The following is a 15,860-nucleotide window of genomic DNA, read 5'->3' as shown; positions in this document are numbered from 1 at the left end:
AGGGGCTATCACCCCTGTCATTTCTGTTTAAATTAGCGTTAATCGTTTATTATTAAAAGAGTCAAAATGTACTTTTTTTTTTAGAACAGTACAGCCCCTTCAGCCCTCGATGTTGTGCCGAGCAATGATCACCCTACTCAAGCCTACGTATACCTATCCCAGTAACCCAACAACCCCCATTAACCTTATTTTTTTTAGGACACTAAGGGCAATTTAGCCTGGCCAATCCACCTAACCCGCACATCTTTGGATTGTGGGAGGAAACCGGAGCACCCGGAGGAAACCCACGCACACACGGGGAGGATGTGCAGACTCCGCACCGACAGTGACCCAGCCAGGAATCAAACCTGGGACCCTGGAGCTGTGAAGCATTTATGCTAACCACCATGCTACCGTGCTGCCTCCGCTTCTTGCGGAGATGGGATTTGACCCAAAGTCTACCCCTCCACCTCCAGGCAGAAATGAGGCTTACACCAATTACAGTCAGCAATGTAAGGGTCTGATATCTCAATTAAGTGCACAAAGTCCTTTGGAAAATAAATCATGAATATGATATATAATTGTAAGACTTCATTCTGGTCAGATAATGATTAATAACCACTCTGGTCTTTCTTTTCCTGTGTGGCGTCATCTGAAATGTTTGATGGGATCAATGCCTTGGAATCAATCCCAGTTATCCATTTTTTTCTGTATAAAGTGTAGGAAATATTATGTGTGGTTAAGAGAATGCAAATTAAATTCATTGTAGAGATGGAAATCCAACAATAAAATATGTTACTGTGAATCTGGGGCATTGTGTACGACACACTGTGCATACTGATTTTAAGGAAAGAATTGCTTTGCAGTAAATTAAATGCAGTCGGATTTGGAAAGATTAATAAAATCTTTAAACTAAAATCCACTCTTCACTTTGAAGCACTAAAACTCAGGATGCTTTATGGGTAGATGCTAAAAATGCTTTATCTGCAGAAAAAGCCTTTAAGTTCAATATAATTCCTGGCTCATGGGGAGAGGAAAGAAGGGCGTGGCATTGCTGAGTGTCCTCACAAGCGGTAAGTGGAGCATCTTTTTTTGGAAAAGTAATTTCAACATTTTGAAGAAATACATTTTTTTTAACCATGTATAAAGCATGTCAAATCTCTGCAGAATAAGCAGCTATTTTCATTGACGGTTTGAAGAAAATTGGTGGGAGTTTGATTCCTGACAGAAGTGGAGTGGTGGTGGTGGGGTGGTGGGGGAGGGGGATGGTTATATGACAGCTTAATGGTAAGGATGAATCTTTGGTGGATTGTAGTCTAGAGGAGGCCGTCTGATGTCTGACAGCATGCACTGGAGACGGCTACGTGAGTCTGGATCATTTTCAGTTGAATAGAGCAATATTAATGTATTTTCTGAACAAAGCTATCAGACTGATATTGGGCTAAAAGTGGATTGCAAAATTATCCCACGCCCCTTCAAAGTAGTGCAGGGAACGTGCAAACCTCACACAACCTAATAATTTCAATGATGCGGTCCTGTGTTGAATATGTTGTTGTTGGTGCCAGAGATTCATCTTTTTTATTGCAAATACTCCACCCATTCAGATAAAGTGACTTCAGTTTAATTTTTTTTAACTACTATTCCCAACATGGACATTACTCTGATGCAATATAACCTTTAAACTCTCTGTTCCATCCTGTCTCATACAGCTTGCGTTTTCCCACATCGATATACTTCTCTGTTGCTGCAGCTTTTATCTTTGGATTTCTAAATCACACTTCATAGAAACATAGAAGATAGGAGCAGGAACAGGCCATTCAGCCCTTCGAGCCTGCTCTGCCAGTCATTATGATTGTGATTGTAACATACAGGGCTGGATTCTCTGGTACCCCAGTTACATGTTTTTCGGTGGTGAGCCGTTTGCTGGTGCCAGGATTCTGTCTTCCCGCCACTTGTCAATGGGATTCCCATTGAAACCATCCCATGCCGCCAGGAAACCCATGATTGGGGTGCACTGCCGGCAGGAAAAATGAACCGTAAGGGCCGGAGAATTCTGCCCGTAATGTTTTGGCCTCGACTACCTTCTGTGGTAGAGAATTCCACAGGCTGACCACTCTCTGGGTGAAGAAATTTCTCTCCATCTCAGTCTTAAGTGGTTTATCCCATATCCTCAGACTGTGACCCCTGGTTCTGGACTTCCCCACCATCAAGAACATCCTTCCTGCATCTATCCTGTCGAGAGAATTTTACAGGTTTCTATGAGATTCTCCCCTTATTCTTCTGAACTCCAGCGAATATAATTCTAACCGACTCAATCTCTCCTCATATGCCAGTCCCGCCATCCCAGGAATCGGACTTGTAAACCTTCGGTGAATTCCCTTCACAGCAATGACATCCTTCCTCAAATTAGGAGACCAAAATTGCACACAATATTCCAGGTGTGGTCTCACCAAGGCACTAAATAATTGAATCAAGTCATCCTTGGTTCTGCACTCGAATCCTTTGGCCTAGCCCTCCTCCCCCTCTGTTAGTTTAAAGCAACTTGTCCCTAATCTGACCATATTTGTGGGTACGCTCTTCTGTTTGTATGCTCTGTCCCTTCCTGTCACACTTTGGTTATCATTACCTGTATCACCACCCTACACTTTGCCTTGACCTTTCTCTTTAACTTTCCTAATCTACCCTCATGTAAATCCTTCCTGCTCCCCCACCAACTGATGCTATTTAGTTCAAAGTCCTCTCTATAGCCCTAATAGGGACCCGCCAGTAAACTGGTCCCAATGACGTTCAGTGACGACCATTCCAACAGTTCAGATCTTTCTTTCCCCAATACTGGTGCCAGTGTCCCACTGGTGTCATTAATTTCTCCCATGCCACCCTTTGAACCCCTCATCCAATTCTCTGATCTCATTTACCTTGTACCAATTTCTTCAAAGTTCAGGTAGCAATGCAAAAATTAAAACCTGCTGACCCTTTCATTGACAATATCTTGCAACAGAGATAGCACTGTGTAGGAGCACAAGGACAGGCAAATACACACATAAGACAGGCACTAAGGGAACATGATTAGTTGCGTTTTATGTGGAATATTGAATCTTTTTGGGATAAAGTTGGTTTGAAATGGTTGTTTTGTAATGACTTTTATTTGAGCATTGCGGTTCTGCATTTCATTTTAGCCCCTAGCTTCTCAGGTCCCCACAGCAGAACCTCTTTCTTAGTCCTACCTACAAAATTGGTACCCACGTGTACCACAACAACTGGATCTTTCCACTCCCACTCCAAAGTTCCTCTCAAGCCCAGAAGAGATATTCTCAACCTTTGCAGACAACACTGCCTTCTAGTCTCACGCTCTCGGCTGCGGAGAACTGCACCTATCACCCTAATTATACTGCCCCTGACTACACTACATTCCTCCTTGTACCCCCCCCCCCCCACCCACCCCCACCCCCATCCCACTTTATGGCATCCTGCATCACAGTACCTTGGTCATCCTGCTCATCATCCCACAGTCTCTGGTCCCATCCGCACAGCTGCAAGAACCTCAAACCAATAGGATAGTTTCATGTGCTGAGGCTCCCACCATTGCTACCTTCTCAATCAGAGAGAGGATCGACATGTGGTGAGTCATCGGGCATGAGTCCCCTGCAGCCACCAGGGGGAAAGTATTTCCAGATTGCTGAAGTGTGAGCTTTTGCACGAAATCTGCTGCAGAGGACGTAGATGGGTACTTTGAGGGGGTGGCTTATAGAAAAGGGTTGATGGGCACACACACAGAAGTACATGGTGAATTGGCAGGCCTGCTAGAAAGTCTGTCAACAGTGACAGGGAGCATGGAAGAGCCCAGTTTCAGCTTGGCAGAGGGTTTAGCACAGAACCTGGAGCTCATCCTTTCGTGTTTGGAACTAGTGCTTAATTCCATGAGAACACCTCCAAACTGGCCATAAGGCAATGTCTATTGGCTGATGTTCCCTTTGCACTAGAAGCAGAACCTACACAATGTCTAATTGGTGCAGTGGAAACTCAGATTAGTGCCAAGCAGACTCTGACTGTTGTCATCATGGTTGCCGATATCAATACTCAAAGGGACTTTCGGGGGTTTCACAGCAATTCTTCCAGCCAATTACTTTGGTGGCTCAGGTGCAGAGTGGTAGTGGCTCCATGAAGCATGAATCTGCTGTTCCCTCTCGCCACTGCCGCTCTGTCATTGCCCCAGCTGTGGTTGCCAAGTCAGCCAGCCCAAGTTGCTTCCACCCAGGCCAAGATGATGCAGATTGAAGCTCAGCCTTGTAGAGCTGGAGCAGATGGAAGAAATCCTGTAAATCCACCTGCAGCCTCCCCCTCTGAAAAGCAGCAGACCCTTTCATCAATGATGCTGCAGCCACTGAGGTAGCACTCTGCAGGATCACTAGAAAGGCTGAGGCATACACAAGGCAGGCACTAAGGAAACAAACACAAGTGATTACTTGCATTTTGTTTGCAATATTGTTTGTCTTGTTTGATAATGTTGGTTTGGAATGATTGGTTTGTGGTAGCCCGTTTTGTTTCAGATTAAGACAATATTTTGACACTTCTGTTCCAGGCCAGAAGTGGTGAACTATGTTTTTGAATTATAATAGGGATTTAGGGTTGTGTTCACTGAATCAGATGAACTTATCCTGGTCAGCCCTTCTGGATTGTGGATTTGTTTTTTGCCTTATTCCTTCTTTCTTTCATCCAATTCCTGAAGTACTCGTTGCATTACCGGGGCAGCACGGTAGCATGGTGGTTAGCATAAATGCTCCACAGCTCCAGGGTCCCAGGTTCGATTCCCGGCTGGGTCACTGTCTGTGCGGAGTCTGCACGTCCTCCCCGTGTGTGCGTGGGTTTCCTCCGGGTGCTCCGGTTTCCTCCCACAGTCCAAAGATGTGCGGGTTAGGTGGATTGGCCATGCTAAATTGCCCGTAGTGTCCTAAAAAGTAAGGTTAAGGGGGGGTTATTGGGTTACGGGTATAGGGTGGATACGTGGTACGTGGGTTTGAGTAGGGTGATCATGGCTCGGCACAACATCGAGGGCCGAAGGGCCTGTTCTGTGCTGTACTGTTCTATATTCTATATTCTGTTCTATATTCTATATTACCATGTGCCTTCATAATGGCTGGGTTGTTGAGGATGCTGCAAGATCACCACTGGAGCTTCCTGGAGAGCAGTCAGAAGCTGAAGAACCATTACTTCCTCTATGGTCTTTCTCATGGGCACATGGATTTCAATATGTTGCTGCAGTGTGGAGTCAGGAGCCAGGTTGTAAAATCAGTAGGCCTTATTGCCCAGCATAAATCCTCTGGTTTGATGTGGTGTAAACGATTACTAGAACAGTGGAATGATGAAGAATTAAAGCATTAATACTGCTTCTTAGATAGTGTATATTCGCCATTATGAAATGCTGAATGTAGTCATACACCAAATGCACATTCACTGAGTGCTACAATTATGGCATAAATCAGCATTGAAATACTGCACCCTCAAACCGTGTGTGCAGTCGACAGAACTCTACTCCACGGATAAGCTCACTCTCCTGGCAAAGCCATAGGTTCTGCCTGCTTCTATGTGTTCATAGAAAATTCAATGAACTCTCCTGACACAAAAAAATATTTGTCACCTCTTCGGTCCAGTAGTGGGTGGGGAACTGGAAGATATTTGACATATATCCAGCTCCTCCCTGGAAGAATCCCATTGCGAAGAAATTTAGGGATATGCCATCTTCACAGTCACTGGCAGTGCCATCCTGTTTTGAGGCTGCAGAAGATGGCAGAGTCCTGTGAAAACCTTCTTTGGTTTGTGCAGGCAGTGCATGGGCATGTGCATGTCAGAAAGCACTGGGGACGTAAGGCCTCCTGCTAAGAGCCTTTCTCTGACAACTTTTTATCATTCTATGAGGAGGTTGTTCTCTTCCTTTGTGTCTCTGCTCCACCTCCTTCACATGAAACATCCCAAGGGGAATTATAACTGTAGTCTATGAGCAAGTGATGTGGCAAGTGTTCTGCAGCATTGGACACCATTTAGTAGGTCTTAGTGAAGTCTTTATAGTCTTAAGTAGGTTAACTATAACTACAAGGGGCGGGATTTTCCGACCCCCTGCTAGGCTGGGGAATTGCCGGGGGGATCGGTGTGAATCCCGACCCGCAACCCCGCCGCTGGTTGGGCGAATTCTCCGGTGCCGGTTTTTTGGCGGGGGCGGGTATCGCTTCACGCCGGTCGGGGCTGTTGGCAGCAACCCCCCCCCCCCATGATTCTCTGCTCTGCGACGGGTCAAGCGGCCACCCGTTTTCGGCCAGTCGGGCCGGCGTAAATTACACAAGGTTCTTACTGGCGGGACCTGGCTCTGCAGGTGGCCTGCAGAGTCCTCGGGGGGGGGGGGGGGGGGGGGCAGGGGGATCTGGCCCGGGGGGGGGGGAGCCCACAGTGGCCTGGCCCGCGATCGGGGGCCACTGATCTGTGGGCAGGCCTGTGCCATGGGGACACTCTTTCCCTCCGCGCCAGCCGCTGTAAAGCTCCGCCATGGCCGGTGTGGTAGTCACCACTAAGTAGCATTACATGTATTACGGTAAGGCCCATATAGTAGAGGTACATGGGTAAATCCCTGCCTGCTGGCTCCGCCCAGTAGGCAGCATATAAACATGTGTGCACGCCGGTGCTGCAGCCATTCTAGTTCCAGCTACAGGAGGCACAACATCTTTGCTCAATAAAGCTTCGATTATTCTACTACTCTCGTCTTTGTGGTGATTGATAGTGCATCAATTTATTGAGCAAAGATTTTTTTTAAATGATGGATCTCCGCATCAAGCCTGATCACCTGCAGCTGAGCCCTCAAGCAGCCAATGCTACGTCCGCCTTTGACCACTGGCTAGCCTGCTTCAAAAGCTACCTCAGAGCATCCGCTGAGGAACCCTCGGACTCGCAGAAGCTCCAAGTCCTCTATCCATGGGTGAGCCCTGACATTTTTTCCCTCATCCAGGATGCGCCCACCTATTCCGAAGCGATGGAGCTCCTGAAGGGACATTACGTTCGATCAGTCAATCAACTATATGCCAGGCACCTCCTGGCCACGAGACAGCAACTTCCCGGGGAGTCTCTGGACGATTCTGGCGTGCCCTGCACATCCTAGGTAGGAACTATGATTGCCCAGGCAGTTTCGGCAGTCCAGCACACACAACCTTTAATTTGAGACGCTTACGTTACGGGCATGAGATCTGCATACGTCCGCCAGCGGCTACTGGAAGGGGGTACGCTTAATCTTGCGGGAACTAGGCAGCTCGCTAACTCGTTAGAAGTGGCCTCCCGAAACATCCAGTGATATGCCCCCGACCGAGCGGCACCCTCGTGGGCATCGGGGGCCCCATCAGCTGCCGACTCCAGCTCACCACAAGCCTGCGCCATGCGGCAGCCAGCCAACCCTGGGGGACCCAAGTGCTATTTTTGTGAGCAGAACAAACACCCCAGGTAGCGTGCCCGGCGCGGAGCGCGACCCGCAATGGATGTGGGAAGAAGGGACACTTTGTTTCTGTTTTCCAGACCCTGTCAGTCGCCGCTGTTTCCAAGCCCGGCTTTCCTGCACCCTCCACGTGCCATGTGCGCCCCGTGGACGTCGCCATCTTCGGTGCCATTTTGGACGGCGCCTCAAGACCCCTGCTCGTCTGGCCGTTCATCGCCTGCCGCTACTCTCACCACCGCTAATCAGCCTGGGGCCTCCCAGCATCTGCCACGGCTCGCCGCGATCACCCTGGACCAGTCCCGGCCCCACAATCTCGCGACCGCAACAACAACGGTGAAGATCGATGGGCATGAGATGACCTGCCTTTTTGACTCCAGGAGCACGGAGAGTTTCATCCAACCCACTACGGTAAGGCGCTGCTCCCTCCCGGTACACCCCGTCACCCAGAAAATCTCCCTGGCCTCCGGATCCCACTCCGTGGAAATCCGGGGGTACTGTATTGCGACCCTCACCGTCCAAGGCATAGAGTTTAGTAACTTCCGGCTCTACATCCTCCCACACCTCTGCGCTGCCCTGTTAATCGGCCTGGACTTCAAGTGCCACCACCGAAGCTTAACCCCTATCCCCCCTCACCGTGTGCTGCCTCATGACCCTTAAGATCAACCCACCTTCCCTGTTTGTGAACGTCATCCCGGATTGCAAACCCGTTGCCACCAGTAGCAGATGGTACAGTGCCCACGACAGGACCTTCATCAGGTTGAAGGTCCAGCGGCTTCTGCGGTAAGGGGAGTTTGGGGCCAGCAACACCCCCTGGAGATCTCAAGTGGTAGTGTAAAGACTGGGGAGAAGCACAGGATGAGCATTGACTACAGTCAGACCATCAATTGGTACACCCAGCTCGACGCGTACCACCTCCCACGCATAACTGACATGGTCAATCAGATTGCGAAATATCAGGTCTTTTCTACAGTGGACTGAAGTCCGCCTACCACCAGCTCCCGATCTGCCCAGAGGACCGCCAATACACTGCGTTCGAAGCAGATGGCCGCCTCTATCACTTCCTTAGGGTTCCCTTTGGCATCACTAATGGGGTCTCGGTCTTCCAGCGAGAGATGGACCGAGTGGTTGATCGGTACGGACTTGCCGTACCTAGATAATATCACCATCTGTGGCCACGATCAGCAGGACCATGACGCAATCCTCCAAAAATTACTCCAGACTGCCAAACTCCTTAATCTCACACACAATAAGGAGAAATGCGTGTTCCGCACCAACTGCTTAGCCATCCTTGGCTATGTCGTGGAAAATGGAGTTCTTGGGCCCGACCCCGACCGCATGCGCCCCCTCATGGAACTCCCCTCCCCCACTGCCCCAAGGCCCTGAAACGATGCCTGGGGTTTTTCGCGTATTACGCCCAGTGGGTCCCAAACTATGTGGACAAGGCCCGCCCGCTCATTCAGTCCACAGTTTTCCCCCTGGTGGCTGAGGCCCGCCAGGCCTTCAACCGCATCAAGGCAGACATCGCTAAGGCCACGATGCACGTGGTCGACGAGGCTCCCCTTTCAGGTTGAGAGCGATGCATCGGACATAGCTCTGGCCGCCACCCTCCACCAGGCGGGCAGGCCCATGGCCTTCTTCTCCCGCACCCTCCATGCCTCCAAAATTTGGCACTCCTCAGTAAAAAAGGAGACATTACCTGGCCGGCAGGAGATTCACTCTCCTCACTCACCAACGGTCGGTTGCCTTCATGTTCAATAACACACAGCGGGGCAAGATCAACAACGACAAGATCTTGAGGTGGAGGATCGAGCTCACAACGTATAATTACAAGATTTTTTATCGCCCGGGGAAGCTCAAAGAGCCCCCAGACGCCAAATCCCGCGGTACATGTGCCAGCGCACAAGAGTACCGACTCCGGGCTCTGCACTATGACCTCTGCCACCCGGGGGACACCCGGTTCTTCCATTTCGTCAAGGCCCGCAACCTGCCCTACTCCATTGAGGAGGTCAGGACCGTCACCAGAAACTGCCAGGTCTGCGCAGGGTGCAAACCACACTTCTACCGACCAGATCAAGCGCACCTGGTGAAGGCCTCCTGTCCTTTTGAACGCCTCAGCGGGGACTTCAAAGGGCCCCTCCCTTCCACTGACCGCAACACGTACTTTCAGAACGTGATTGATGAGTACTCCCGGTTCCCTTTTGCCATCCCATGCCCCGATATGACTTCTGCCACGGTCATTAAAGCCCTCCACAGCATCTTCACTCTGTTCGGTTTCCCCACCTACATCCACAGTGATCAGGGATCCGCTTTTATGAGCGATGAGCTGCGTCAGTTCCTGCTCAGCAAGGGCATTCCCTCGAGCAGGACGACCAGCTATAACCCCTGGGGAAACGGGCAGGTGGAGAGGGAGAACGGGACGGTCTGGAAGGCCGTCCTGCTGGCTCTGCGGTCTAAAATTCTCCCAGTCTCCCACTGGCAGAAGGTCCTCCCCGATGCGCTCCACTCCATCTGATCGCTCCTCTGCACCGCGACTACCCCTCACGAACGTGTGTTTTCCTTCCCCAGGAAGTTCACCTCCGGGGTCTCGCTCCCAACATGGCTGACAGTTCCTGGACCCGTCCTCCTTTGCAAACATATGCGGACCTATAAGTCGGACCCCTAGGTCCTTCATGCGAACCCGCAGTACGCCTACGTGGCGCACACCGACGGGCGCCAGGACACAGTCTCCCTCTGGGACCTGGCACCCGCTGGATCTCCACCTACGGCCCCCAACCTGACACTCCCCCCCCCCCCCCCCCGCGTCTGCCTCTTCCACCCCTGCAGCACTCCCCCTCCCCCCAATGAACCTCACCGCAGCCCCCACGTCAGCGGGATCCGTCTTCCCACTTGTTGCACTCAGGGGTGACGAAGATGAGGACAAAACGCTCCCGGAGTCACAGATGACCAAGTCGGCTCCCACGTCACCACCAGGACTGAGGCAATCGCAGAGGAGGGTCAAGGCCCCCAGCAGACTGAACTTGTAATGTTTTCCACCACCCCTGCCGGACTCTTTTTTTAACATGGGGTGAATGTGGTAGTCACCACTAATTAGAATTACATGGTAAGGCCCGTATAATAGAGGTACATGGGTAAATGGGTAAATCTTGTCTTTGTGATAATTGATAGTGCATCAGCTGGCACAGAGAATAAAACCCCTGTGCATGTGCAGGGATCATGCCAGCAGTTCTGGGAACACGCTGGTGCTCCTGCGCATGCACCAACTAGCGCTGGCCGGTGGAGACCCTTTGGTGCCGGATTCCGCACCTTCTGGGCGGCCCGACGCCGGAGTGATTCACGCTACTCTTTGGCGCCGGTACGGCCCGCCCGTCGAAACTGAAGAATCCCGCCCAAGAGCTATGTCCATATATGCAATGAAGTGTTCACGCTTGGAGCTGGCTCCAAGCTTACTTGTGCACACAGCTCTGTCCAACAGTAGGCTGATCCCCAGGTGCTGGTCATGTGATCTTTTACATGACTGTGTTGGCTGCACTGTACTCAGGCCCATGTTTATACTATACCACAACAAGAACCCTCAAAGTTACAACTGGGAATATCTCTACATGCAATGACACTTCCTCCAGACTTCACCAACTCCTTAAAGCATTCCACAAACTCAAACAGAGCCAATTGAGAGTCATCAGCAATGAAGCTACAAGTTGGTGGTGAGGAGGGTGGGGCAGTGGGGTCCTCCGTGCAACTGAATGATTGTTCAGCTGTCTAATACTAAGAGAGGGTTTTAGCGAGGAAAGCGAGGTTGAAAATGGCAGCACTGGCATCAGGTCAACATTACACACTCAATCTGCATACTCCTGATGCTTGCTCCTAACGCATGGACTGAATAATTAAATGTTTCACAAAGAAGGAGATGTGCTTCCCATAAACAGTTCACTAACAGAGCTTTTAGTCAGTAATGATCCTGCTGTAAGTCAGTGTGCGTTGAGTTATCTCCACCGTTCACCTGGGATATATTAATCAACTTTTTGTAATGCTGTGCAACATCTCTTTCCCTTTTCTCGATCGCACAAGGCCTTTCTGGGGCGTGCATTTTTGAATAGTTTGTAACTTTCCACAAGCCACTATCTTCAAACAATGATTGTGAATCATGCAACAAAATAGATTGAACATTGACTGTAACCTTGCCTTGAGCTCATCAATTCTTGACAAAACCCCTGACCTCTGCACCTTTCCACAGCAACAGGACTTAAATTGTCAACTTAGCAGAGGATGTGCACACGGTACTAATGCCATTTTGGTATGTAACGGTATTGAAGTCATAGACAGTACAGAGCTCAATTTTGCGGCGATAGCCTTTTGAAGAGAGTAGCCTTTCTGATGCTATCGAAGTGACTGTCTATCCATTCTGCATTTATGGAGATAAGAACAACTTCAGTGATAGTTTAGGAACACAGACACATGCAATGTTGGCACCAGGGTCTTGCAAACAATCAAAATTTAGAACTGCCAAATTTAAATTCAATAGATAACTGGGTTTGACTCCGCTTTGCAGCCCTGTCAATTATAATTAGAAAGTAGTTGTTTCCTCCAGTTTTCGAAAAGGCTCAAGCTTATCAAATGCCAACACTTGCAGACATTATTTACTGTGGCAGACCACCTTGAAACAATGTCTAAAGATAGTTAACTAGTGCCTTGTAAAATTAGAAGTTTCCTGCATATTATAGTAGTTTATTTCTCACAATATTTTACTTAAAACAAAATATTTTTGAAATCTAAAATGTTTTTATAGTTTACGCCAGGACAATACTTCATTTGAAACCTTCAACCTATTTGTTTTGCTGCAATTGCTGAGCCATCCTGTTCCTTTAAAATTGATCTAATTTATCTTTGGGAAAATTAAAATATAATCCCACTGCGTTGCTTCCGGCACGATCCCATTACGTAGGGTGAATAGCGAGAGCCCAAAAATGGGATCGTGCCGGAAGCACACCCCTGATGGCGTGATCCGGATTTTGCCCAGAAAGGGCGAGAACCTGATTAAACCTAATTTGCATTAATTTTAATCACATTAGAGATTAAAGTAATTTGCAGCGGACTCCTGGGAGTCACCCGTACCCCTTCTCCCCCCCCAGTGAGAAGTTACCTGATTTAGTACTGCTCTACAAAACAGAGACCTGGCGCAATGGATGCCCATGGGACAGCAAGGCGATGAGTAGCCTTCTCCATTTTCCAGCATGCAGCTCAAGGGCACTGTAGCTGATGCCCCAATGTTGTGGGACCCCTTCAAGGGGGCTGGGGTTGTTCGGGGAACTGGAGGGGGCCAGGTCGGGGATCATCCCAGGCAGGTGAGGGGGGTGGGGGTTTACGAATGTGAGGCATTCAAGCCATCTTTAAATATTGTGGAAACTCATAACAGGAGTGACTACAGCTGCTGCCTGTCTGTCCTGCCAACCTCATGCTGCAGCATGTCTCACAAAAATCCATTCCCCCCCCCCCCCCCCCCCCGAGGTTCCCAGACGCTCTGTGGATTCAATATTGCAGTCTGCCTTCTTTTCGACCTTTGTACTTGAATGTTCACATTCCATTCCAGAGTGACCAGCCACTAGCTTGACAGCTGAAGACCATCTCAAAGGAGGGATTAGCTTTGTTAGATGTGATGTCACTTCACAGTCCCTGAACTCTGGAGTGCCTCCTTGAAAGAACAAGTGGCATGTCTGAGAGGGTGATTTATGTAATTTATGGACTGGATGTCCTGCAACCTTTGATGCCTGAACAGCAGGCCTGTACTCTAGGTGCATCAGCACCAGATAGGCAGCTGCCAACAATCAAACAGTGAAGAACAGGGGTTCACCTCTGGGAACCCTCTCATGGCCAAAGGGTAACTATCTGGATGAGCAGAGGATAGCTGTGCATGGCATTCCTCATGTTGTTGGCAGATATATGGGGTCTAGGAGTTCCTTATCTGGGTGGGGGAGAGTGTGTAGACTGAGAATTGTCAGTACAACAGGCTTGCTGGATGGCACTCTGAGAGACGGTGGGATAGTCATGTTGAGGTTTGGGGAAGTTTGTGGGATTTGAAAGTCCTGGGATGGAAGACCTAACTGATTATCAGTCTTTCTCCTTCTCCAAGTACTTCAGGACACTAACATAAATGTTGAAGTTGATCTGGCAGAGCTTGCCATTGTTCTGCTTCTCGCAGCCAAGGCAGGGCAGACGTTGCCAAAGGCATTAAGACCAACGCAGGCTGGAGCCTGTACCACAATGGCAGGGGGCCGCACACCCCTCAAACCTAGCTACCCACCAGGCCGAGAAGGGGGCTAAAAGGGGAAGCCAGTGACATGCTAGTGTATGCAGGAGTTTATGGCCCTACAATGAGCTGAAGGACACCATGCGCCGCAAAAGACTGAGTTTGAACAGGGACACAGTGCCACATCCTGACGGACATGTCATCCCGTAAAGGAGGAGGGCATCTCCTTCTAGTGGCAGTGAAGGTCGCTGCAGCATTTAATTTTTATGCCAACGGGTCATTCTAGAGCTAGACTGGGAACCTGTGTGGCATCTCGCAAGCCGACAGGTGCATCCAGGAGGATGTCTGCCTGGACATCAGACGACATCACCTTCAACCTGGACCAGGCCGACCTCGATGCCTGAGTTGCAGGATGTGCTGCCATCGCTAGGATGCCCCAGGTCCAGGAAGCCATCGATGATCCGCACGTCATCCTGCGAGCACCAGGGCACCAGAGTGCCCTATATTAACAGGAAAGGATCCACTCCCTGAATGTTGAGATCATGTCCAACCACCACCTCAGAATCATGCACATGTGTGCCCACTACCATGGGAGCATGCATGACAGCTAGATCCCAAGACACTCGGAGATCACCAGCCTTTGAGTACCACCGCAGGATGATGGGTTGGCTAGTGGGGGACAAGGTATACCCGCTGCGGTCATGGCTGATGACGCCAGTGCGATGGCCTGAGACCGAGGCAGAGACCCAATACAATGAGGCCCACACTGCCTCCTGTCATTGAGCAGTGCAAAGGGGCTGCTAAAAATGCAGTTCTGCTGCCTGGACCGCTCTGGCAGTGCCTTGCAGGACACCCACTAGAGAGTCTCCCGCTTTGTGGTGGTCTGCTGGGCCTTCCACAATCTGGCATAACAGCGGGGTGATATGTTGGATGAGGAGGATGAACATTCTGCCTTGTCTGAGGAGGAGGACAGGGGAGGGGGGCTGGAGGAGGTGCCCGAGGATGGAGGACAGGCAGCGGCAAGGGTCCAACATGCCAGTAGAACCAGGGAGGCCCTCATCATTTCCAGATTCACAAGAGACGAGGCTGTGTGTCCTTCATCTCTACAGCCCCTCCCCTATCATACCGCCCCTTCCCCGAGCACCCTGTTCCCCCTGCCCTGACCATCCTGTCCCCCCTTCTCTCTGACCACCCTCTTCACAGAACACCTTCTTCCCACTTTCCTGATCACTACCCCCCCCCCTCTCCCCCCGCAAGAATCTATGTTCCATCACACCAGGGTGATGAGTTTGTGTTGTCAGCGGGTAACTATTCAATGCAGGGGAGTGATGATCATTTGCTGTGAGGAAAGCTGTGGAGCTCCTCAGGTTATGATTGAGTCTTTCTGCTGACAACGTGCTCACACCCATCCTCATGATGGAGTTTGTATAGGAGCTACTGATTTTGGACCACTGTAGGTGGGGTGGGGTGGTGATGCAGAGTGGATGGTCGATGAGGGAGCAGAGGGAACAGGGGTTTGGGGTGTGGGCTGGCTGTTGTGAAGATTGAAATGACAGAGGCTTTACATGTTTCAGGTGTAAAATGTTTACTGATGAACATTTTATGATGACAATTATCCATTCCCACGAGTGCAAATACTAATCTCACCAATGCCCACTCAGTAACCTAAAAAGGGGCAGCACGGTAGTATGGTGGTTAGCATAAATGCTTCACAGCTCCAGAGTCCCAGGTTCGATTCCCGGCTGGGTCACTGTCTGTGCGGAGTCTGCACGTCCTCCCCGTGTGTGCGTGGGTTTCCTCCGGGTGCTCCGGTTTCCTCCCACAGTCCAAAGATGTGCGGGTTAGGTGGATTGGCCATGCTAAATTGCCCGTAGTGTCCTAAAAAAAAAAGTAAGGTTAAGGGGAGGGGTTGTTGGGCTACGGGTATAGGGTGGATACGTGGGTTTGAGTAGGGTGATCATGGCTCGGCACAACATTGAGGGCCGTAGGGCCTGTTCTGTGCTGTACTGTTCTATGTTCTATGTTCTATGTTCATGATCCTCCATGCTACGTCGAGGTATATCTGCAGGATACACACCAGAGGTGAAGGCAGTCTACTGCCTTCTGAATCCTGTGGCCTTTGATGCCCTTGGAGGTCATCCTCTGGAGCTGTAGGACCTCGGCTGACTTACC

The sequence above is a fragment of the Scyliorhinus canicula genome, chromosome 4 (genome assembly GCF_902713615.1).
Source record: "Scyliorhinus canicula chromosome 4, sScyCan1.1, whole genome shotgun sequence".
NCBI lineage: Eukaryota > Metazoa > Chordata > Chondrichthyes > Carcharhiniformes > Scyliorhinidae > Scyliorhinus > Scyliorhinus canicula.
Note: the sequence above shows the minus strand (reverse complement) of the source record.